At 39.4% G+C, this 25,563-nt stretch overlaps 1 protein-coding gene and 1 long non-coding RNA gene across 3 annotated transcripts in view; one reads left to right on the top strand and one right to left on the bottom strand.

The window, feature by feature from the left end:
- MKLN1 (muskelin 1) overlaps nucleotides 1-25,563 on the top strand; it is a 315,619-nt gene that overhangs the window by 59,883 nt on the left and 230,173 nt on the right. The gene's annotated exons all lie outside the window — the stretch shown is intronic.
- Nucleotides 908-21,439, bottom strand: LOC131397372 (uncharacterized). The gene is made up of 4 exons (XR_009216756.1): nucleotides 21,340-21,439; nucleotides 20,754-20,909; nucleotides 9,950-10,122; nucleotides 908-1,164 (listed from the first exon to the last, which is right to left on the bottom strand). It is a non-coding gene; the product is annotated as an uncharacterized LOC131397372 (long non-coding RNA).

A 25,563-nucleotide genomic window follows, 5' to 3' on the forward strand; every position in this document is an offset into this window, starting at 1 on the left:
GAAGTGTTTCCTCCAAGTCCTTTCTTCTTCTCAAATCTAGGATGTCTGTGGAAACATCGATTCCTCCTTTCAGAAGAAAATATAAGAAAAAGAGGGCTAGCTATCCAGCCACTTATAAAACATTACAAATGTGCTTAAAGATTTTTGTGTTATTCTTCAGCACCACAATCAAATGGGCATTCATCAAAGTGAATGCATCTGCCACTTGCAAAGGAAAAAAGACTGAGCAACCTTTTAAAACCAAATTAACTTTATTTTTAATTTTTTTGGTTATACACTTTGGGAAGCCTTGTAAGCTAATACTTGACCATTCATTTTTTCAAATGGTATACTACAATGACTGTATTACTGATTGAAAAATATAAATAATGAAGCTGCTGTAGACTTGAACCCATCTACTTTAGGACGTGTTTACATATAGAGTGTGTGTGTTTGTGTGTGTTTGGCTACATAGCTTGAAATTAATAAGCTGAAAGACTGCTTGTACAGTGTAATAGTCCTATTTTTGCCTTCCTTCCTCTTCAACTCTTCTTCTGTCTCACCCTGTGCACTGTTACTTTCTCTTTTTTCCTGCATAATTTAAAAGACCATTGACTCCATTAAAATGAAAAGCAATATAGAAAGCAGGAAAGATCTCTTTGGGATGGTGTTGGATATGCATATACTTCTACATACGTGTGTGCACACATGCCCCTTTCCTAGCCAAGAGTGGCCTAGCTGAATCCCCGCTCTGAACTGCCATGAGTCTCATTACTTGGGACTTGAATAGAATGTGGGCAGTTCCTTCCACTGCAGGATGGCTCTGAGTCTCCTAGGAATAATTTCCCACCCACTCCAACTCCTGTTTAATTCTCAGAGCTGCCACCCTCTCAGAAGCTGCAGATTCAAGACAGTGGGGAGGGTGGTCATAAGAAACTCCTGTCTTTCCAATATGAAGCATCACTGTCATAAGATTAGAGAGTAAACTTCAGAGCACAGAATTTAAACATGAAAGGAACTTGAGAGGTCACCTTAGTCAAGTTTTCTTTAAATGTAGGTGTCTCTTCTAGAGCATACCTGATAGTCATCCAGCCTGACCTTGAAATTTTCCAATGACGAAAACTCTCCTACTTTTTTCACTTATGTACCAATAGATGTGTAGATAGAGCACAAATAGCATTACAACTATAAGGGCAAAAAGAAAAAAATTAATTATTCCTAATCCTGCCACCCTTAAAAAATTAACTATTTTTTAATTTCTGTGACTGACCCAGGACCTCCCACTCTCAAGTAAATATAACCTTTTAAGGTCCATGAGGAATGTAAAGAGACTGAACAATTTGGCTTAGAGACACTTTGGAGATTTTATTGGTCCATGGTGCCCATCACACCATGAGAGTCAGACCCTGAAAAGGAAAATTGTGTAAAGAATTTATAAGCTTCAATACCACACTATTTCCCAAGTCTCTTCCTAATTCATCCCCTTTTATCACTCTGACACCATACAACAAAAGGAAATTTCTGAGATTATCTTATACAGAGTTCTTTCCAACATTTACAAATACTATCTAAGCTGAGCAGTGTGTTCCCAAGTAACTTAAATTGTCCGTGTGATGGTATTCCTTTCAAAGGAAATTGGGGAGCTCAGCAGCTTTCTGAAACAACTAGAGGTGACAACACAAAGAACAAAAATAACAAAAGAAAACCCTTCAAAGATAGTGTGCCCTCTGGAAACAGTTAGGTATCCTGCCTTTTCATGTTGGCTCTACTGGAGATTCTTTTAAAATGAGTTTAAAATGAAAGTGCTGTTGAGTTTTGGGGAAACAAATTCAAAAAATCAATCAGCTAATGAGAAGATAGAAGACAGTGAACTGCACTTTTGACTAAATAGAATGGAGAGGGTTTTTTTTTTTTAATGATTATTATCTTAAATTATTTTTTAAAAACCTATGGAAAAAAATTCAAATAACCCGAAAGAAAATAAGGAAGAAAACAAAAATCCCCTCACATCCCACCACCTGAAAATAACCGTCATGGATTTTATGGGAATATCATTCCAGACATGAAAATGAGAGATATTCTAAAAGGCAACTTACACTCAGGCAACTAAGCATGGTCTTATTGACGACAGTCTAAAGAGACCAAAATCTGACTTTTTAAAATGTCTATTTCATCTGAAAAGTGAAGAGAAGAAGAATTCTCAGTTCATAAGCAATTATAAGAGTGTGAGTTTATAGAAATTAGCAGATATTTGTATTTTCATCTATATTTCCATTATCTGACCCTCGATTCAACTGCACCTAAAACATATTACAATAAAGATCGGTTTCCATAATGCTTTTCAGTTTACAAATCAACTTTAGACTGACTCTCCTGACCATGTAAAATAATCAGGGTTGATATTTAGCTGGTAGATATTAGTCTGGCCATTCCTGTTGTTTATGGCCAAAGTGTCCATTCTGCTTAATTGGACATCGGTTTTGATTGGTCCTCACCAGTGCTGTACCAGTAATTATATGTCATATCAAGGTCCATTTTTACTGGTTGTGCCTCTTTTTCTGCGCATACTAAATATTTCCCTGAGCCAAGGTTTATTCTTTTAATTTCCTAATCTTCAATGTTTTAAAAAAATGTGTCACTCAACCCCATTCATTTATCGGTGAACTTATCCCATAAGATTCCTCTCTTGCAGGAGTGAAGTAATTTTTACTTGTTTAATTGTTTCTTTATGAAAAGGAAAGAGTAAAATTACCCCTCCCCTGCTCCTATACACGCCTCATTAAATTCAGATTTGGGCCGAGACTTAACTGGAAATTTTCAAACTCGGAGGAGATTTTGCTCCTTTATGTTGCGAAAATCGGGGACATTGTGGTCTCTATTATCTGCATTTAAATTCAGAGAACATTGATACTGATTATCCAAATGCCAGATTATCCCAGTTATTTCTGTTTAAAATTTTTATGGTAGCTCTCCCTTCCTACTTACATTGGGCTAACGCTAATACAAAATTAGATGCCATTTCCTGACTTACTCATCAACTCACATTGAGAAAATGCAGGTCGAATAGGTGGAAGAAGAAAGCCAATATTTCCTTGGTACCCACATATCACAATTAAAGGTAAATGCTTAATCAAAAGTACAGATTTTCCATGCAATAATATCTGTTTATCTCATCAACACTAGAACATTAGACCACCTGATCATTTTTCTGGAAAAAAAAAGTGTAAATAATTTTAGTAAATTAAATCATACTTTTCCACTGACATGTTCTAATTTAAAGATATAATTTCATTTTAATAGATTTTTAATTGAGAGTGGCATTTAACAATTCTCTTACTATTGATACTTATGCGTATCAAGCCATAGGTGCAAAGTCCATGCCTCTGAAACTTGTTTTTACTTTTATTGTCTATAAAGAGCAGGAGCCACATTTTTCGCATAGGAGTTCAGGCCACACTTCTTCCTCCTTCCTTAACTTCAGTAAGCGGCCACCTCCATGTTGCGATGTTTGAAATTTCATGCTTCCTTAACATTCACCGATTAGGCACATTAGGGAAAGGACCGATTTGAATTAGTGAACATTTTGAATGCTGTATTATAAAAATACATAGTTTTATCCCTTTATGGTACAATATGCCACTCAAGCAGTATATAGTGAAGTATTTCCGAGAAGAAAGGCTACTTCTACGGCTGCTTTAAAGATAAGATTCTTCAATATGGCGCACTTTAAGCTTTAAGCAAATCAATGTTGTTAGGTTATCTGAATATGTTCAGTTCACATTCACTGAGCAGTTACTATATGTTTGGCATCATGCTAGAAAAATTTTGGCCTCTTGAGCTAACAATTCACTCTAAATTTTCATTCATTTTGCCTAGTAACACTCATGCTTTATTCAGCACCTGTCTAAATTTACTCATTTGTTCAAAAGATATTTAACAGTTATAGTAGGTTAGGGACAGCACAAATTCAAAATGACTGGGGTCTTAGGGTGAAAGTCATTTACCATGTGGACCAACACCAATCAATCAATCAATTAATCAATCAATCCACCAGCCCTTTGTTCTGGGTAATCTAGCTAGTTGAGGGTTTCTCAACCTTGGCACTGTTGACGTTTTGGGCTGGATAATTCTTGTTGGGGGGAGCTGTCCTGTGTATTGTAGAATGTTTAGCAGCATCCTTTGCCTCTTTCCATTAGATGCCAGTAGCACCCGCACTTCTAGTTCTGATAATCAAAAATGTCTCCAGACATTGCCAAATGGCCCAGGGTTTGGGCGGTGAGCGGGGGAGGCAAAATTGCCCCTGGTTGAGAACCACTGAGCTAGTATGTACATCATACCTTCTTTACTAGATTATAAAGACCTCGAGGGCAAAGACCCAGTCTGATTCATCAATCTACCACCCCCTTCCCCACCAACTAGATTTAGTTTCTGGCACAGAAATGCTTCTTGATGAATGTTCTGAAAAGAACAAAATATCTCCGGAGTACCTATACTGTCATCAGCCCTCAACAAAGCACTTTGGTAAACTGAGAAGATGAATAAGGTAACTGGGGTAAATTGTCTAACAAATCTTTACGATTTGAATAATCACTCCCTATTCATATCGTATACCCACTTTGGTGCCAAATGCTTACATTTGTGTAGGGCTTTAATGTGTATGAAGCACATTTCACATTATGGCATTTGATTCTGATATAAGGATAATCACTTTGGCCACCTCTGTTTATAATTTAAGCTCCCAAGGCCCAGAGCCATATTCTCAGGCAGGAGCAGGAAGTATTTTGATTTCAGTGGCGTTGCCTTCAGTTATTAAAAGGAACTCTTAAGATTAGTTTAATAATGTTAAATTTAAAGTTCGGGATTCTTTTTTGCCATGTTAAAAGTAGGACATCCAAAATGCTCTCCAGTGATCTAAGAGGATCTGGTTTACTTAGATTCCTGGAAATTGCCAGAGGGCTTTAAGGGAGGAGCGAAAAAAAGAGTGAGCAAATTTTCCCTGTGGGCATTTGGGGAAAACAAAAATATTTTTGTGCTGTGGAGACTTCTCAGGAAAGGAGGTTTGGCCAGCAGCGGCATCTGCACAAGGGGAATTTCCACATTTGGGAAAACATGGTCATAATTAATGAATTAGGAAAGCCAAGAAAATGAAGCATGTTGGAAAAATATGATCTTCAATGGCCAAGTCATTGTCAACTGATTGGTCTAGAAAATTGGATTGTTTTAGAAAGAGATTTTTATTTATGGATATTTGCCTATAGGTCCTTCCTTCTGTGGATCTAATAAGTACCCTGCCCTTGCCTGGGGAATCAGTTTTCCATAGCCAGACCCACTCGCTCTGTCCCTCCCTGCCATAAGGGAGTGTTTGCATTAGACTTCTGGCCTGGACAACAGCCTGTAGTCTTTTGCTTTGAACATGATGCTTCAGACTAGCCAGCAGGGCTATTAGCATCCATTAGAATAGAGATGATTATCCAGGACTCTTGGACAAGGGCAGAAGGATGAGATTGCATGATCCTAATGCAGCCATCATTTATTGAGGACTCCATGTCCTAGGCCTTGTGCTAAGAACATTGAAAAACTATCCTGACTTTGACATGAGGAAACTGAGGCTCAGGGAATTTAAATAAGTTGTCTAGAGTCATATAGCTTTTAACTACCAAACTATACTTCTTCCAATCTCCTCATCCAGTATACAAAGTTTATTCCCTAAATTGGAGTGTTCTCACCCTGTACACAACGTCTCGCTTACTTAACTACTCCCTTCCTCTGCCTCTTCCCCAGATCACTTTGTTTAAACTAGATTTGGTCTTGGGTTATGCTCATCAGAGAACTCCATAGTTACCTATCATTCTCAAGAGGAGAAATCTGGATCAGCAGGCTCAGCACCATTCATGTCGCTCTTTACTTAGGGAATGATTATGTGGTTAGAATGTTCTTGCTCCCCTATTTGATTTTCTTTTATCTCAGTGATCGATTTTATTAAAACAGGTATGATCATCTTTTGCCTCATCTCTCATAAAATTTTCTTGAGATCAGAATATAGCTTGCTGAATTTCAACATATTTGCTAAGGTGAAGATCAAGTTTTTTAGAGAGGGAAATATAGCTAAGAAAAAAAATCCCTATATTTGACATGTAGATGTGGTATCCAGTAGAGCATCTATAAAATGCAGCATATTGTTTTGTGAAATGAAAAAACTGTAGGATAAATCATGTCCCCCGGAAGCAACAATTCCATTCTTCAAAGCCATATGACGTGGCTTTTGCAGTTAGCCCTGTCCTGCAACTGCAATGAATATGAGAAAACAAACTTAACTAGAGTCTAATTGTCCTGGATTGAAACTCAATGGGTATTGTAATTAATTTAAAAATCATACCATCTTGGAAAGAATTTTATGTATTTCTTTTCTGTTGAACTTAAAACATATTAATTAAATCTTATTAATATTTGTTTTCTGAGTACTTCTTGGACATAGCCAGATATTATTACCTTTATTGAGAGATGTGAAAACTGAAGGAATGTACTAGTTCTCTACTGCTGTGTTGCAAATTACCACAAACTTAGGGGTTAGAACAACATCTCGTTTATCAGTTCACAGTTCTGTAGGTGAGAAGTCTGGGTGGATTTGGCTGGGTTCTCTGCTTAGGGTCCAACAAGGCGGAAATCAAGGTATTTGTCAGGCTCATCTCTTATCTGGAGGCTCTGGGGAAGAATTGGCTTCCAAACTCATTCAGATTGCTGGCAGAACCCTGTCCCTTGTGACTGGAGCGCTGAGGTCCCTGTTTTCTTACTGGCTGTTGGCTGAGAGCAATTCTCTACTCCTAGAGGCCACACACATTCCTTCTCACGTCTTCTCTATCTTCAAAGCCAGCAATCACCCTTGAATCTTTCTCACATTTGGAATCTCTTTGACTTCCTTTTCTGCTACCAACTGAGGAAAACTATTCTTTTAATGGGCTCACCTGATTGGGCCAGGCCCATCTGGATAATCTGTGTATCTTAAACTAAACTGTTTTGGGACTTTAATTACATCTGCAAAATCCCTTTACAGCAGTATCTAGATTAGTGACTGAAGCAGTACCTAGATTAGTGTTTGACAGAATAACCAAGAGATGGGAATCTTGGGAAGCTATCTTTAGAATTCTGTCTACCATAAGGAAATTGAGTTACCCAGTTAACCTGAAATATGATTTTGAAATAGGCTCCCAACAGTATTGAATCAAAGAATTTAATTTTTTCTTTTATTCATTTATTTGTTTAAAATATGTATATAAATATATGGTTTATTTTTTTAATTACATTTTTGAGGGTGCACATCCCCACCATTTTTGCTGATGCATGATCAAAAAGGCCATGTTGCCAAGGCTGTTTTGGGACATGTTGTGTTTTAGGGGTCTGAGAATGTCCAAGTGGTGATCTGTGGGAGTGGAGCTAGACATGGGTGTATGTGGGGAGGGTGGTGATGGCAGGTGAGAGAGGAGGAGGGGCTGAGAGTGTGGTGAGTACAGAGAAACAGTTTATTTCTGTTTTTAATATACTCGCTGAAGACCTGTGAAGATGAGAATCCTTTGTTATTTTCTGTTGGCAAGTCCAGAAGTTCAAAAACCCACGGATTCTTTACGTATAATTTATGAGCAGTATTTGGGGACATTTCTAAACATAGTGGCATTTTGGAATATGCTTGATCAGCATCACCAGGATGCCATGCCCCTAGCACAGATGTGAACTTCCCAAAGTTTTTGTTGCACAATTTCAATGTGTCCTGGCCTGCCAGATGCACAGGAGGTCTGGGCTGCTGGCTGAGCCCTTGGGCCCAGCTGGCTGCCAGTCCAGAAGTCTGGGCCTACGGAGGGTCACCTCAGCATTGAGGCGTGTGGAAAGGGCTGAGCGGATCATTAGAAAGGGAGACAAAGGGAGATTGCATATTATTTTCTCTGATTTTAACATTTGCTCTGGAGGACATCCTGATGAAAAGTCTGGTTTTCTGGTGAAGGGAGTGAAAATGGTTTCAGCCTTTAGAAAGAACATATATAGAAATATGAAGACCTCAGAAAAAAGCAGAAAGTTTCAGATGCTGAGTATTTCTCTCTTCTTCCAAGAACATTTGGGTTTCCCCCTTCTTGAAATCCTAGCCAAAAATGGAGGAGAGGAGGACGTTCCCCAGATGTTTCTTTTAAATTGTCCCAGATCTTTAGAAAATGGTGAGAAAATGTGATCATACTATTAGGCAAACGGAAAGAAGTCAGTGAAGAAAGCATTCAATAACTGCATTGATAAATCACTAAGATTAAGAGTCCACGTGGCATGTTTAACTTTGGAAAGGAGGACACAAAAGAGAAAGGCTGGGGGAAGAATTAACGTTGCGTATTAATTGTGAAGTCTTTAAAACATGACAGATTTTATATTCTTTACCAAAATGATTTTGCTCTATAAAGGACAACTCTAAGGATGCTGATAATGTTACAGATGTTATTTTTATTGCTAAAGTTTCCACTTAAAAATCTTTCCCCTCATTTATTCATTCACTCAGAAAGATTTGATGAGAACCTACCATGTGCTTTGATCTAGGTGCTGGGAATACAGCAGTGAACACAACGTTTCCAAGTATTTTTCAACACCTTGGTGGGGAAATGTTGTCCTAGACTAGAAAACATATTTCTATTAAGATACCTCCTTTCCTCTATATTACAGTGTTTGTGTATTGCTTTATTTCCTCTTCTGACATATAACAAATAGCCTAATGAAAATTCCCCCACTAACTTACCCAGGGAACCTAAAGTAGGCCAAATTGAGCTTTTTAGCACAATTTCTGGTTGCTGATAAAAATCAGCGTCTACAAACCCAATTGCACCTATTTCCATTAGAGCTATCACCCAGAACTAGATTTCCAGTTTTATAGATTAAAAGTTTGCCAATCCACATATTTTTTCCCCTAAAAACTTTATTGTATGCTGATGGTTTGGACTCCATCTATAGAAAACAACAGTAAATATTTTTTTTGCCAGTGGCCCATCAGAAACAGCTATTGATTTTGTATGTGTGGACGAGTAACTGAGTCTGCAAAATTGACTTTGCGGGGTCAATATCTCATATTCTGCCTCTACTGAGAGTCTCTGTTCTCCGGAGGTTAATTGGCTCATCACATTCTGCTTTCATGTTTCCTAGTTTATCACTATGCTTGGGATTTTCACCCCTACACCTTTCACTTTGTTTTCCCATAATTTATTACAACCAACCCTTGTATTTTTTTTTAACAGTTTTGGATCTGCATTAATTTTTAAGTCCCCGGAGGAACATTATGTTCCCAAACATTATGTTCTGCACTCTCATGCTCATATCACTTTGTGTAGTGCCAGACACCTCCCGGGACCTCAAGAAATGTTGTTTTTTTTAAAAAGGTAGGCGATTACTCTGGGATGCCCATAAAATATCTTTCTCATTTGAGTTACTCTCACCATTTATTTATCCTCAGTACCTTAGATAAAAATATTGGTTAACAGAAAGGACCTAAGTTGTTGGAGAAGCTTTGTTAGTCTCTCCTCATCTCCATAAAAGCAGAGGTGAATATCGACTGGTCTTACAGGAGTGTTGGAAAGAAACGAAAAGCATTATAAATGAGAAGACTTTCGTTAAAAATATGAAGTGTTAGGGAGTTGATAGTATCATTCTTATCAAGCAGGCCTCAGCGTGGGTGGAGCTCACTCCACCCATAGATGCTGTTCATCATTATTACAAAGAATGGCTGTCCAGCAGGATCCCTTCTGCTGGTGGCATCTACTGCAGACAGTCAGAACTTCTTTCCAAATACTCAAGACCTGCTGTATCCGCAATACTGCCTCTTCTCTCAGCTTCTCAGCTCTATCTAGAACACTTCGATGCCTTCCTACAAGGCAAATTTGAACCTGCCTCTGAATTCTTCTAAGGATGTTTGAGGCAGAGAAATAGGACCATGGACAGAGGTATAGCCTACCAATCACTGGCGCAGCAGGAAAGCCAACTCTTCCTGCCAAGAATCCCTGGGAGAGGGTCTTTAAGTGAACAGACTCTTCTTTATTCAGGAGTCACTTTCCCCTTTTCTAACTTCTCTTTGGAGTGGCACAGTTTCTTCTGGAAACACTGGCTCACTCCATCAACTCCATGCTCCTGAAATACATAAAGAATATTCATTTGTGCAGATGCAGCTCTGAAAATATTTTCATTATAAAATATTTCAAACAGAAAAATATAGAAAATAGTTTAACAAACATTTATATATAAAACACTCAAAAAATCTTAATATTTGACTTATTTGCTTTAGGGATTTTTGTTTGTTTATTTGCTGTAAAAAGTCTTACAGTTGAAATCCATTGCCTACCCTCAATCTCATTCATTTCTCTATTTTTCTCCTTTCCTCTTTTCCCAAAAAGTAATCACAATCCTGAAGTTCCTATAAATCATTACCATGCCTGTTTTTATACTTTTATATTAATATGTATTTATTCATAAACAATATATAGTATTGTTTTGTGTTTGTAAAGTGCAAAGGAATACTATATCACACTGTACATAACATTCTGCAATGCTTTTTTAGTCTGCATTATTTTTTAGATTTATTCATGTTGCATCCTGAAGAACTAACTCATAGATTATACCTGTTGTATATTATTCCATTTGAATATACACTGGTTACTTATCCATTCTCCTGCATTATGGTCGTGTAGGTTGTTTTTAGTTTGTTGTTGTTGTTTGCTACAACAAACAATGCTGCAGTTAACATTTAAATACCAGTCTCCTGGTGTACAGCATGTGAGAGTTTTTCTAGGCCAGAATTCCTCAACCTTGGCATTATTGACATTTGGACTGGATAACTCTTTGTTGTGGGGTAGGATGTTTAGCAGCATCCCTCACTTCTACTCACTAGATACCAGTAGCAACTCCCACACACAGATGTGACAACCAGAAACATCTTCAAACATTGCCAAATGTTCCCTAAGGGGTAAAATCACCCCTAGTTGAGAACCACTAATCTAAGGAATATACCTAAGAGGGGAACTGCTGGGTCTTAGGATTTATATTACTATATATCCTCATTTTGCTTTCTAAGAGTCCTGTTTCTCCATATCTTGCTAACTTTTGGTATTTTCAGATTTTAAAATGTTTGCCTATTTATGGTTATGAAATGGTAACTTTTTAATATTTTATTTTGTTTTCCCTTAATTTCTAGTGAAATTGAACATTTTCTTCTATGTCTATTGGCTATTAGGATTTCTCTTCTGTGAATTGCCTGTTCATATCCTTTGCCAATTTTTCTTTCTAGTTGTTTCTTTTTCTTATTGCTTTGTGGGAGTTCTTTATAATTTTTGAATACTACTACCTTGATGGTTTTACGTCTGGGAAAATATCTTCTCTCAGTCTAAGCCTGTCTTTTCATGTTGTTGATGATGTCTTTTATTTTATTTTATTATTTTTGTGTGTGTGTGAGGAGATCAGTCCTGTGCTAACATCTGCCAATCCTCCTCTTTTTTTTGCTGAGGAAGACTGGCCCTGGGCTAACATCCGTGCCCATCTTCCTCCACTTTATATGGGACGCCGCCACAGCATGGCTTGCCAAGCAGTGTGTCTGTGCGTGCCCGGGATCCGAACCGGCGAACCCCGGGCCGCCACAGTGGAGCGCGTGCACCTAACCGCTTGCACCACCGGGCCGGCCCCTCTTTTATTTTAAAGTGGTAAAATGTATCAATCTTTTTCTTTGTTTTATTCATTTGTGCTTTATTTAATAAACTCTTTGTATCCTAAGGATGTAAAGATAATCTATATTTTTTCCAGAAGTATAAAATTGACTATTCACATTTAGGTCTTTAAATCAACTTAAATTTCTGTGATGTGAAATAGGAAATACATATGTAATTATTTCAAGACATATTTATTAAATAGTTCATCTTTTCACTCCTGGTTTGTTATGCCACCTCTGGTTTTAAATTTTGATTATTTGGTAGGGGAAACCTCCTGACTTATTCTTTTTCAATATTGTCTTGGGTACTGTGATTGGTTATCTGACCAAAGGATATTGTCTCTCTCCTTTCTAACTGAACCTAGATTACTTTCAGCTGTCCATGAACTCTATCCCATAGTGCTTAATCTAAGCCCATTACAGTAATTCCATTCCATTGGGATTGGTTTGCCCATAGGCATGTGTTGCATCTCTTGCAATGAGACCTAGATTGAATTGTGCTAGAGTGGAGGTGGGATGGGATAGGTAAGTTTTCTTCTCACTTAAAAAGGTACATAAGAAAAAGACTTGCCCTTCCTATCTTTGTACAGAGTGTGAGGAAAATGTGATGCCTAAAACTGTGGCGACCATCTTGCCGTCCTGAGGGGACAAGCTGGAGCCCAGCACATTGAGAATGGCTAAACAGACAGATGAAAATGTCCCAGATCCCTCATGATGTCATTGTGCTGCTGAATTAACCAATACTGAAATCACCTGCCACTGGACATCCTGTGATGTGAAATAATAAATCTGTTATTGTTTAAGCCACTTTAAGTTGTATGTTCTTTCACTTATAGCCAAAGGCATCCCCAACTACTATAATTAGCTTTGGCCTTTTACTCTTCTACATGAATTCTGTGATCATTGTTCCATGTTACATAATCAGTTTGGGATTTTAAAAATTGAGTTTGCATTGAAATTAAACCTTAACTTTAGGAGAACTTACATCTTCATTATAATGAATATTCCAATCCATGAATATGGTATATGTCTCCATTTATTCAAGTCTTAGTTAACCTTTTCCATAAAAATCTTTTATACATAAAATCCACATCGTATTTATACATAAAAATCCACATTTTATGCTATGTTTATTCCTAGGCACTTCATTGTTTATTAAGAATGTCGTCTTTTGTTTGCTATTAAATATTTTATGTGATAAATACTGAGATATAGGATTGCAATTGATTTTGTCTGTTGATCTTATACCTAACAACCTTGCTGAGTTGTCTTTTTAGTTCTAATATTTTTTTCAGTATAATCCGTTTGATTCTCTTTATAGACAATCATATTATCTGAATAAAGAGAGTTTATCTGTTCTTTTCCCTTACTGTGATAATGGAGATGCCATTGAGTCAGTCATGGAGGCCTGTCATGTGCCTTGTCTTCCTGCCTCATCATTCCCTCGTGTAAGGCCCATCATCAGGCAGTGGTGAGCTTTTTTTTAGCGTCTGTAACAAGCCAGCTTGTGGGAAAGAGGATGGGGTTTCTCATTCTAGCCCATAGTTTCAAGCAGTGAACCTGGTTCTGGTTCCCAGCTGACTTCCCTCATGCCGTGAAGATCACTTTTAGTCTCCTTTACCCTGCAGAAGCCCCATTCCAGCAACCTCAGCCTCCTTTCAGACCTGGAGCCCAATAGGCCCATGTCTTCGGTCTCATTCATTGCTTTGCATTCCTGGTCCATAGAAAAGCGTATATTTTGGGCCAGTTTTGTCTTTTAATTTTTCTCTTTTATATTAAAAACCATTGCTTTGTGTTTGGAACTGAGCAAGTGCCTCAAAGGTTTATATACAACAATGCTTCCTTGACCAGAAACCGTACTTTCAAATGTCTACTTCATAAAGGATTACAGAACTAGCTTCTACCACTGCTGATACTATGTGTAGTAATTATTATCAAATACAATGCTACTCAGAATTTTCACAATGTCTTTCAGCTCCTCATACTTTGTAAATGCTATAGTGTCTGTGTTTGTCATCTACGTAATGGGGAATGGAGGTAAATACTATTTTCTACACCCAAGAAAACTGAGGCCTCTTACTTAATTGTGGCCAAGAATAAGCAGACAGAACCACAAGACTGTGACTTTCTCCAGAGCAGGGCTGTGTCTTGTTCATCCTGGGCCTCACATAAAATGACCCTCAATGAAAGTTTTTAAGCCGAGCAAACCAGACTGTAGGCCCATGCGTAGCTTTATTCCACAGAGTGTCCCACGAATGAGGCGGCCCCTAATGAGCTCCTCAAGATCTATGCAGCGCTATGACTTGAGAAAAGAAAGGAAAGGAAGGAGAGGAATAAGAGTAGCAACAGTTGATTTTAAGCAAAGTGAGTGGGAAGGAATTGTCAATGGCAGTTCATCTAGAAAGTGAATTTTGATTGAGGTTTAGATTTTTTTATACTAATCCCCTTATATAAACTAGCTTAGTATGTAAATACAATCAAAATAGCATTCATTAAAATTGCAAAACTTATTTATTAAAATATGTAAAACAGCCAGCTGCAGCAGTACTAAGAAGTGTATAAATAAGTTATTTTGTTCAACAAATATTTATTGAGTTTCTACTATGTGCTAGCACTGTACAGGAAGTTGGGATACAAAGATAAACAACACAGGTCCTTGTGCAGCTAACCATCTAGTTGGGCCAACTGACGGGCAAACAAATAATCCAAATATGACAGGATAAGCTCCTTAAAAGAGTGTTAGTTCCAAGAGATACTTGTACACCCATGTTCATAGCAGCATTATTCACAACAGCCAAGAGGTAGAAGCAACCCAAGTGCCCATCAGCAGATGAATGGATAAACAAATGTGGCATGCATACAATGGAATATTCTTCAGCTTTAAGAAGGAAGAAAATTCTGACACATGCTATGACATGGGTGAAACTTGAGGATATACTAAGTGAAATAAACTGTCATAAAAAGACAAATACTTATATGAGGAATCTAGAGTAATCAAATTCATAGAAACCAAAGGTAGAATAGTGGTTGCCTGGGCCTGAAGGAAGGGGGAAAATGGGAGTTCTTTAATGGGCATAGAGTTTCAGTTTTGCAAGATGGAAACGTTCTAGAGATTGGATGCACGACAGTTAACACTATTGAACTATACATTAAAAATGGTTAGATGGTAAATTTTATGTTATGTGTAATTTACCATAGTTTTTTAAAAAGTAAAAAAAAAAAAGTGTTAGCTTCATGAGGGTAGGGCCTACTTGTTTTGTTCACTCTTGATTTTCTAGCATCTAGCAGAATGCCCGATACATAGTAGGCACTTGAAAAATATTTGACCTTCCTCTGGCTTTTCCTCCCCATCCAGCATCATCCTACACAACATGACAAAGGCCAAGTCCTCTGTGAGCCAATTCAGCTAACAAACGCACTTTTCTACTTAGGGCCCGGAAGAGGAAGAATTTCAAATATTTGTGATTTGATATTTGTCCGGGTCACACCAACTGTTCTTTGCTTCTCAATTATGCTTATCTGAGCTTTTTTGGCTTTTAAATTTCCTAAAGATAGTACTGTTTCTACTTCCCAAAACAGAGTTGTGATGGTCTTTGTTAAGAAAGAAAAAAAAAAGTGGAAGGAAGTCTGTGAAATGAAATCATTATGAAGCCATGGTACAGACGGCTCTGGGGCCATGCTCGCAGGGCACAGGAGGAAGGATGAGGTAATTGGCATGTATTTGCAGTTCTGCTGCCTGTTCCCTCCCTTCGCTGGCTCAGTCTGATTCTAGATGCTTGGTTTATTCTCTTGTGCTTGTGTTTTTCACTTTGTCAAAAACAGAGAGACCAAAAAGTTTCCTTGTACTTATTTCAGCTTTTCTACTTTTTTCTTTGGGTGTTTGGTTTCCTCTTGCCATGATTTTTCTTCCTGCTACCTGCTGTCTTTCTGCTTTTCCTACCTTTCTCAATTAGGGCTTTTCCTTGTGTTCTGTAACCCTGGCTTGGCACCTGGTGCCCGTGAAGGACAGGTAAGTGCAGGATTTAGTGACAGTACAAGCATGGAGCCCGCCAAAGGCCTGCCAGGTTTGCACTGAGGAACTCCCGTTTCTGGTTCAGGCACCGGGCAGTGCTCCCTGTTGTTGGTTCTGGCATGGTCTTGGCCCTGGGCGTGCACGTTGCTAGGCTTCAGAGTGGAACAGAAGTGCCTTGCTTAGTGCTCAAAGGGAGGAGAAAGGTATCAGAGTATCTTTCTTCTGTGTCCTCAAGCTGTTATGGTGGGAGGGTAAGTGCAGACCAGAGCCAACCAAAGGCCTTCTTGGAGACAGGGTCAATCATAGAACCAACCGAGGTTTACAGGCCTGGAGATTTGATTATGTTATTTTTAAAAGTAACGCTTAAATGGCTCTTGCTGTGACAGACACTGTTCTAAGTGCTTCTAAATATTAACTCATTTAATCATTAAAATATTAGCACATTTAATCCTTACAACAGCCCTGTGAACTGGGAACTACTATTGTCTGAATTTTACAGATGAGGAGACTGAGGCCCAAAGAGATTAAGTGATTGCTCAACGTCACATAGCTAATAAGTGGTAGCTCCAGGATCTGAACCCAGACAGTGTGGCTCCTGAATCCATGCTTTTTTAACCACTAGACTATGCTGCCTCTGGTTTATGTGCAGTCCCCCAGGATTTCCTTTGGAGCTTTCATGCCTGATTTTACAAAATATCTTCTCCACAGTATAACACCTTGTTAGGTGCTGGGCAATGTGTGTATCCCTCTGAAATTTCTGTGCAGCTCTTGGGATATCTGCTAGCAGTCATGTATTCACAGGATCCATCCTGCAGAAGACATCAGAATCAGACTTTCTCTCTCTCTGGGGATCAGGGCACAAAAAAGTAATTTCTACTCGTACAAACTTTAAGAAATAAAATTTCAGCATATATTTAATAAAAATAAAATGTAACACTATAAAAATAAAATGTAACACTACGTTATCTTCCACATATGAAGTGCCCCACACCCACGTAAGCAAGGATATTACTCCGGAATCTGTTCTCAATCAGGGTGAGTTTGCAGGGAACCAACCCTGCATTCCCCACCCAGGCCCTTATAAACAACATTATGAATTTTTTAGATGGTTGGTTGGACTTGGAAGTGCAGTTCAGAGCTGTAGGACAGATCTTCTGGTGAGAGTAGCAAACTGGTCTAGAGAAAAGCCCATGACATTGGCCTCTTTGCCCTGGAAGACCCTGGCCGTGGCCCTGAATGTCTGCAAATCATCTGACCTTCCCTATCTCCCTCTGGCTGTGCCCCAAATGGCTTTCCCTGGTAAGAGCTGGGTTAGCAGAGAAGCTTCACGGGAAGTTAGCATGAGCTTGGCTTTCTGCTGCCTACACAAACTCTGACTTGTGTTGAGGGACTGGGCCTCATTGTTGTACAGAGAGAGATGTGTCTCTGGCCTCTTCCAGGACTCTTGCTGGCCTCCCGCTCATGATTCCAAGGCCTCTGCCCATTATCCTTCTCCAAAATGCTTGTCCTGGATCTTCCTCCCACAGTTCTAAGATGGCCGGAACTGGGAGAAAGTGAATTCCTGCTAAGAAATTAGCTGATAACATCTGAGGCGTGGGCTCCCCTCTGTATATGTATTTGCATCTTAATAGGGACATTCAGAACAAAAAAGTTTAAAAATTCAAAGGAATAAATATCTAGGAGTAGATAGTATGTCTCCTTGACCCAAGAGAGATTTGGGGAGCTGGTGTCCTGTAGATCTCCCACATTTGTATATGCATTTAAAACTGGCCCTAATGTCAGTGTCAGGTCCACAGATGTCCTCAAATCCAGAATAAAAATATTCACTTTGGAGCAACTCTCTTTGAGTTTGTTCTTAGGACTTCTCAAATCCTAGGACCCAGGTCAGGGCATGCTAATGAGCTGGGTTTATTGGCAACTGGAGCAGGTCTTTGTCAAGTGGGGTATTTCCTCTGACGTCGCTGGACTGCTCATGAGCTCCAAGGTGGGTCTTTGCCAGGAAAACCTGAATTGAAGAGGAGGCTTGGCCTTCGGGGAAAAGGGCCCGTGTCCTGGCAGCCTGGGTGTGTTTGCTCCAGGCAGGCTTCTCAGAGCCACTGACTCCCTGGGTTAATGCACTTTTGACCCAAGAGGGAAAAAAGAGGTGTAAACAGCAGACCTACAGTAGTTGGCTCTTACTGGGTGGGACTTTTGAACTGGTGGGATGGTGACAGCCCCAGACCCACCTACTCCATCAGAGGCCACTGTCTTCCCTGCCCACCCCGCCTGCCTTCCCTCTCCTCCCCTCCCTCATCACTTCCCTCCCTATTCTCATGAAGACCAGCTGCCTAGGTGACACCTTTTCTTCCAAAACGTTCTTTGTATTTCTCCTTTGACCCTTTTCTCAAAATATCCTCTCTTTCCTCCTTTAATGCCAGACTGTTGGCATCTGTCTCCTCGTGTTGTGCAGGCTGCCATCTCTGGCTCTCCATGGTTTTATAATTGCCTCTGGTTAAAGTTTAAATAGATGGGTTTCAGCCCAAGAGAAAAATGTAAACAAGACTTTTCTGCAGTCTTTCAGAACTGCTGACTTCCAGTGCTTTTGAATTCTCTGCTAGGAAATTCATTCAGCTCCTCCCTAACCAAGGAACTGAGAAACACCACTGGACTTTCAGAGAGGTGAGAGCCACTCTGAAACCATTGAGAGGCTTTTAGATAATCTACACTTTTCCTTTTAACTCAATTAAGCCATCAGGATCCAGTTCCTATTCTAGGATGTTTGTCTGGTGTATTGAGGTGAGAGAACAGTTAAGCAGTCTTCACGGGCTGGCTTCTGAAGAAAGGAAGGAAGGAAGTGAAAGGAATTGTCATTTCCCTACTGGAATTTTTTCTCTGAGGGGAGGAGGAGATTGTGTTTGTCACCCCAGGTTTTTTGGTTGATGAGGTTGTCTTATGAGTCATGAGAATGGGACCATTCTTGGCCAATGCAGAAGGAAGAGGGCAGGCTGGGTTTGAACTGGTGATTGAGGCATTTTTCCTTTCATTTGCTGTGTTTCCTCAGAAGTAAGTAGGTCATTTATTTGGAGTCTTGACAAAGAATATTGATTTTCTATATTTTTCTGCTTTGTGTACTTGTGAGCTGGTGTCAGGATGGATTCAGCAATAATTTCAGATTTAGTCAAGGATTTGATTGGATCCTTGCCTTCCCCTGCTCAAAAATCTTTAATAATCTCCATTTCAAGTTCAGACTCCCATTCAAAGCCTTCCATGGTCCGACTCCAACCCACCTTCACCTTCCACCATTCCAACTACACATCGACTTCACTGAACTTTCCACCCAGCTCCTGTAACGTGTTCCCTTATGCAGTGGTGTCCTAACGCCTGCTGACCCCTCCCCTGGCCTCCTCAGAGTCTTCTCAGAATGCCATCTTCCTGGGTTCTGCGAAACATTTCTTGTTCTCCCTGCACCACCAGAACCAACCACTCCTTCCATCAGTTCTCAAGCAGCCCGTGATGACCCCCTTCACGGTTGCCCTTATTTCATTGTCTATTGTTCAGCATATGCTTATGTATCTGCTTCCTGCACTAGCTACTTAGCTCTTTGAGTAGAGGATGGTTCTTTATATCCTCGCATGCTGCCCTGCCTCATGTGTGGCCCATCATCAGTGCTCAATAAATATTCAACTTTTACTTTTCAACCACTCTGAAAAGTTCATGGCAATATATTTTTTGTGTGTGTGAGGAAGATTGGCCATGAGCTAACATCTGTTGCCAATCTTCCTCTTTTTGCTGAGGAATATTGGCCCTGAGCTAACATCTGTGCCCATCTCCCTCTATTTTGTACATGGGACACCACCACAGCATGGCTTGATGAGTGGTGTATAGGTCCGCGCCAGGATCTGAACCCGTGAACCCTGGGCTGCTGAAGCAGAGCATGGGAACTTAACCACTACACCACCAGGCCAGCCTGATGTCGGTATTTTTAAAATAGCTCTTGAGAGGAACCAAGAAGAGTGAAGAAAGGAGACAGAAAGATTTGCGTTCCAATCTAAGCTCTGCTGAGTACTAGGATGGCTTCCTAATTCTTACCCTTTCCACGCCTCACTTGCTTCATTTGTAAAATGAAGACAACAAGATCTCTTTTATGGGTTTTTGTGAGAATTAAAATGAGATCATGCACTGCTGGTGGGAATGCAAACTGGTGCAGCCACTAGGGAAAATAGTATGGAGATTTCTCAAGAAGTTAAAAATAGAAATACCATATGATCCAGCTATTCCACTTCTGAGTATTTATCCAAAGACCATGAAAATACTAATTCGAAAAGATATATGCATCCCTATGTTCATCACAGCATTATTCACAATAACCAAGACTTGGAAGCAACCCAAGTGCCCATCAACGAATGAATGGATAAAGAAGACGTGGTATGTATATAGGATGGAATACTATTTAGCCATGAAAAAAAAAAAAAAAAAACAAAAAATCATGCCATTTGCAACAATATGGATGAACCCTGAGGGTATTATGCTAAGTGAAATAAGTCAGACAGAGACAAATACTATATGATTACACTCATATGGGGAAGATAAACAAACAAACACATAGATAAGGAGAACAGATTGGTGGTTACCAGAGAGGAAAGGGGCAGGGAGAGGGTGAAAGGAGTAAAGAGGCACATATGTATGGTGATGGATGAAAACTCGACTTTTGGTGGTGAATATGATGAAGTCTATACAGAAGCTGAAATCTAATAATGTACATCTGAAATTTACACAATGTTATAAATCAATGTGACTTCAATAAAATAATTAAAAAGGTAATAAATAAATAAATAAGTAAGCCAACAGGAAAAAAAAGTGAGAATGTGCAAGTAAAGAACCTAACACAGTTCTGTCTTATCCTCACCCTCCCTTGATGTTAAAGCATTTTAAATGTTGAAACATTTTAGTCTGGGACATAAATCATATTAATCAATTTAATAGATATGTGCCACATTTTCCCATTGCTAATACAGCCTTCCTTGATGCAACAATTTCTTCTCATCTGCACTTGCAAGTTTTTCAAAGGCTTACCTTGTAAGTAGGATTGGACATATCTATTGGTCACCCAAAGAAATCCCAGTGCTAGGGATGATGATGAGCCAGCTGCTCCTCTTGGTGCTGAGTTATTTCCATATGTGGAGGGTCATCCTCACACCATCACACTGGCCTCTTCACTTCCAATGTTAACTTTAAAGAGGAGAAGAGACACCCATCAGGACATCCTTCTCCTTCCTCCTCCACTAAAAGTCAGTTGCTACTTTCACCCATGGGAGGGGAGCAATGGATTCCACGCATCCATCCATTTATTGAATGCCTGCTGTGTGCCAGGTACTAAGATAAAAGATGAATCAGCCAAGGTCCATGACTTTAATCAATCTAATGGGTTTGGGGGAAAAGATAAGCATCTAACTAAACAAAGATGATATGGGTACAGAGGAGGGGACAGTCAGCATGTCAGGAAAAGCTTCAGAAAGAGGTGATACTTGAGCTGAGTCCTGAAATGTGGCTGCCAACAGACAATGGAGGCAAAGCATTTCAGGCAGAGGAACCCCAACTTTTGTTCCTTCCCCTCAGGTCACTACACATAGCCTGAAACATCTGACTCTACCATCTTTACCCTGTCCAGCCGTCTTCTCCTAGGTCCAAGCAACTTAAATTCTTGCTTGGCAGCAGCAACGCTATTAGTGCTGGTTCTGATCAGAGAACTGACATTAGGAGCTCTGCTGCTGCTTTTGTTGCCAACGCCAGAAAACAGCTGGGGTGGTTTGAGCTCCCAGGGGGAGGGGGAGGAGTCGAGCATGTATGTGCGTACATACCTGTGTCTGTGTGTGTGTGAGTTTGAGAGTGTGTGGGGGTGTGTCCATTTGGATGGCCGGCTAGATGTTTATCTACAGGTGCTGCCTCAGAAAACAGAAGTGGATATTGAGAAAACAGTGATAGCTGGAGATCTCACAGACAAGCTGAAACACTGCTCAGAGAAGGGGGAGGTTGAAACAACCTCAACCAAAACAAAATGAAACAGAGAAGGAAGTTGCATCAGAAGAGGAAGAATGCCAATGTCATGCTGAAGAGCCACAAATGTCACAAAATAAAAATAAAAAGTGAGACTCTAATTTTACCTAGTCAAATACTATTACAATATTTTCTTCTTTACAGTATTATTAAAATTACTGAAACAATAATATTTAGTGCAGCAAACATGGAGAATACAGAAAAACACAAATAAAAATTGCTATAATTTTTTTTTTTTTTTGGGTGAGGAAGATTGGCCCTGAGCTAACATCCATGCCAATCTTCCTCTATTGTGTACATGGGACGCTGCCGCAGCATGGCTTGATGAGTGGTGTGTAGGTCCACGCCTAGAATCCGAACCCTCGAACCCTGGGCTGCCGAAGTAGAGCGCATGAACTTGACCACTAGGCCACTGAGCGGGCCCCTGCTATAATTTTTTAAAGCTACATACATCATATCTTATTTATTTGGATCAGTGATTGGTAATAACTTTGCCTTGTACCTCCATACACAAGTTTTTTTCTCCAGCACTTAAAAAATATTAAAAAGAAGTTCTGAGATTGACTTACTGAAGAACATTTAAAAGGTCTCCTTATTATTAGCACAAATTGAGAAATTTTAATAAAGATATTCTAATAAGAGTGAAGTGATTGAAGATGTCAGAGAAAGAAATATAGATCCCAGGAATATTATTAACTTTTTTCATTTCAGTTCATGTAGAAATATTAGTCCCTTTACCAAAAAGAAGTAAAAGAATAGTTTTCCTTTTGATTAGATTCATGTAACTACACAAATGAAAAATTTATAGGATTGGCTTTAGGTGAGAGGGTTTTATTAAAAGTTAATAAAACACTGGAATAAGCTGGGCATCAGGTCTCGTATGAGTCTTTTGAATCTATTTCCTTATAAATATAGTCATAGGAATTGGCTTTCCATCAGCTTCTTGGAATTATAATGGCTTCAAATGATTAACTGATTTGCCAGTCTCACAAATAGTTAAAAGTATATCGAGTTTTGGGCAGTGAACTAGGGAAGTTTTGTGTGTTTTGGTTAAAGCATAGAACAGTACTTCTCAATTAAATAAATTGTTAGTCCATATGCTAGTTTACCAGGTAACTAATGAATGAGCTCGGGGTGGATAGAGTGAAGAGGAATTGGCTAGAGAGAGAAAAGCACCCAGTAATGAAGAAGGGGAGCAAGCAAGTCTGCTCACTCTGTTTGCATTCAGTAGGTACTCAGTAAATAATTGCTGAAGGAATGAATGAATGATAAGTACAAAGAAAGCGGCATAAACACCTAATTCAAAACGAAGTTTAAATTTTGCTTCATGACAGGGTAATAATATTTCGCCTGTGATACCTGTCTTGGCAATATATAAAGATATAATATTTTCAGAAGTTGTGGGGCCCTTAAAGAAGAAAACATCTAAGTTTTGGGGGAAAATGGAAATCTACGCAAATGTAAGTTTTCATATTTTTTAAAGATTTTTTTTACAAGTCCAAATTCAGTGTTACTTTAGGAACATAAAAATGTATTAGGTATAAATTGGTTTGCTCACAAAACCATTACATATCTGAAATATAATTTATTCAAATAATATAAATTTACTACTTGAAATTTTTTTCTTTTGAAAAATAATTACTAATGAGACTGCAAGCTAACATCAATTATCAGTTGGCTTTTGCCAATTGAGGAGAAATCAGCAAAAAGTCAGAAAGAGAAGAAACCATAAACATCACAGTAAAAACAAACAAAACCAGAAAGTTATATTTTTTTCTAGACTCACTGCCTTCCATAAGGTGTTTGTTTGCAGAAAATAATCTAAGGGTTGGAGGGAAAGGGAGAAAAAAATAAACCAAACCCAAGCAACTTTTTTCAAGCATCTACATTTTTGTTTAATGACTGAATGCCCCCAAATTTGCCAGTTTCTCTGCTTTCTGGGCTTCCACGTCTCCAGGGGCTCTCCATTTGGACATAATTCCTTACTCAGAACTTGCTGAGGGTCTTGAGTCCCACTCCAGAGGAGTCTCATAAACTCCCTACGCCAGCTTATGTTCTGCGGAGCGTGTCCTTTCTGACTGTGTTCCCAAGGAACAGGAAAGAGGGAAGAGGAGGTGTGTGTGACCTTAGGGATGCTAAGTTCTGCTTTACATTTTAAATCTATAGATTTTTTCCTTCAATGAGTGGCAGGCCATTCTTAATTCCTGCTCTTCTATACTGAGGAATTGAGCATCATCTCTCCTGGCAATCCAAGGAACTTTGCTCTTTGTCCAAAATACCTCTCTCTTGCAAAGTGATTTCCCCTCCTCTGAGAAATGCTGTCATGTCAGGCTGCACTGCCCTTGAACCAGACAACTTTCTCTGCTTGTCTTTATCTGTCTAAATAAAGCTAACCTACATTTGCTGTCTAATTCATTCGGATGCTTGCTGATGCTATTTAAAGCATTCCTCAGGGCTCCGTGGAAAACAAGATGCACTATCTCCAGTAGGGAACCTTTAGGTTTGTTAGTCATTTAAGGAATTCAAGAATCTAAAGAATCCATTCAGTCTTCAGTAGTTCAGATGTGAAGGACAAAGGAACTTTTTGTGTTTTTTAATTCCAGGCAGTCTTCTTTGACTTGTACGGTGCTGGGATCAGTCGATAGCAAAAGATAGCTAGAAAGTTAATCTCTCTCTCTCTCTCTCTGTGCGTGTGTGTGTGACAGTCTCTAGGCTTCATGAAATCCAGCTTTTCTGAAGATTAACTGCTCAACAGAATGTATTTTTCATTCTAGGCTCTGATAATTGGTTAGTCCGCTGTGAGTTTACTTTCCCCTCTCAGGGAACAGATGCAAAAGATTAAAAGGAGCTGTCACCTTGTAAACAGGCTTTTGGTGAGTTTTTGGCTTGTCTCCACCTCCCCCTCTTCAGTTTCCATCTGATATTTCATTAGAGAATCTTGGTACTTCCACATTCCAGAAAAAAAAGGAAATCCTAAACAGGGAAAGGAATAAAATATTGGAGTTGTAAATAGGACTCCACTGTGCACTTCTATGTGACTGGGAGTTCAGAGAGGTTTCAAATCTATTGCTTGTTTTTTTCAGATATGGTATTTATGTCGGTCTTTTGGCTTGCTTAGTGAGAGGGAGAGCTGGTACAATGGCATGGTTTTAACCATCAGTGCCCCACTGCTCCCTTAAGCACATGCTTTTATCAGCATCCACTTGTTTAGCCACGATTCTGTGACGTCCATTGCAGTGAGTGAGTCAGAAGCCACAAGCTAACAGGTCTATTCCTTCCCGCCGTCACCTAGGAAACCAATGCATCATCCACAGGAAATGCAGGCCCCAATGGGGAGTGTGCCCAGATCGGGTTATAAAGCTGGCAGTGAGTTTTTCAAAAGAGGTCAAATAATAATGTGTAGAATCTTTGTCTAGGGTGAGAAGTGGATCCAGCCTCTCAGGCATGGATGGAGGACTGTCAGGCTTAGAAATACCAGGAGAAATTAATCAGCTGAAATCATGTAAGATGTCTGCTTTATAAGAAATTGACCAAAACCAAGGGGTATGAAGATATGGTTTGATTCACCAAGACAGCAAACACATTTATTTGCCCATTGGCTGAGGGTATATATTTTTTGTACGTTTGGACAGTGTGTAAAGTGAGATGAGGAAATTGACAAGACATCAAACCAGGCTTTCTGCTGAGTGAAATGTATCCCACTCTTTTCATGGTCACTCTCCCTTGGGCTAAAAAAGTGATGGCAAGTTCCTTCAAAGAAAGCCACACCCTGATTCCCCTCATGCTCTGACTGGTTTTTTCTGCCTGTGCCTTATTTTCTCCCTCCTTG

Source organism: Diceros bicornis, chromosome 3 (genome assembly GCF_020826845.1).
Source record: "Diceros bicornis minor isolate mBicDic1 chromosome 3, mDicBic1.mat.cur, whole genome shotgun sequence".
Lineage (NCBI taxonomy): Eukaryota > Metazoa > Chordata > Mammalia > Perissodactyla > Rhinocerotidae > Diceros > Diceros bicornis.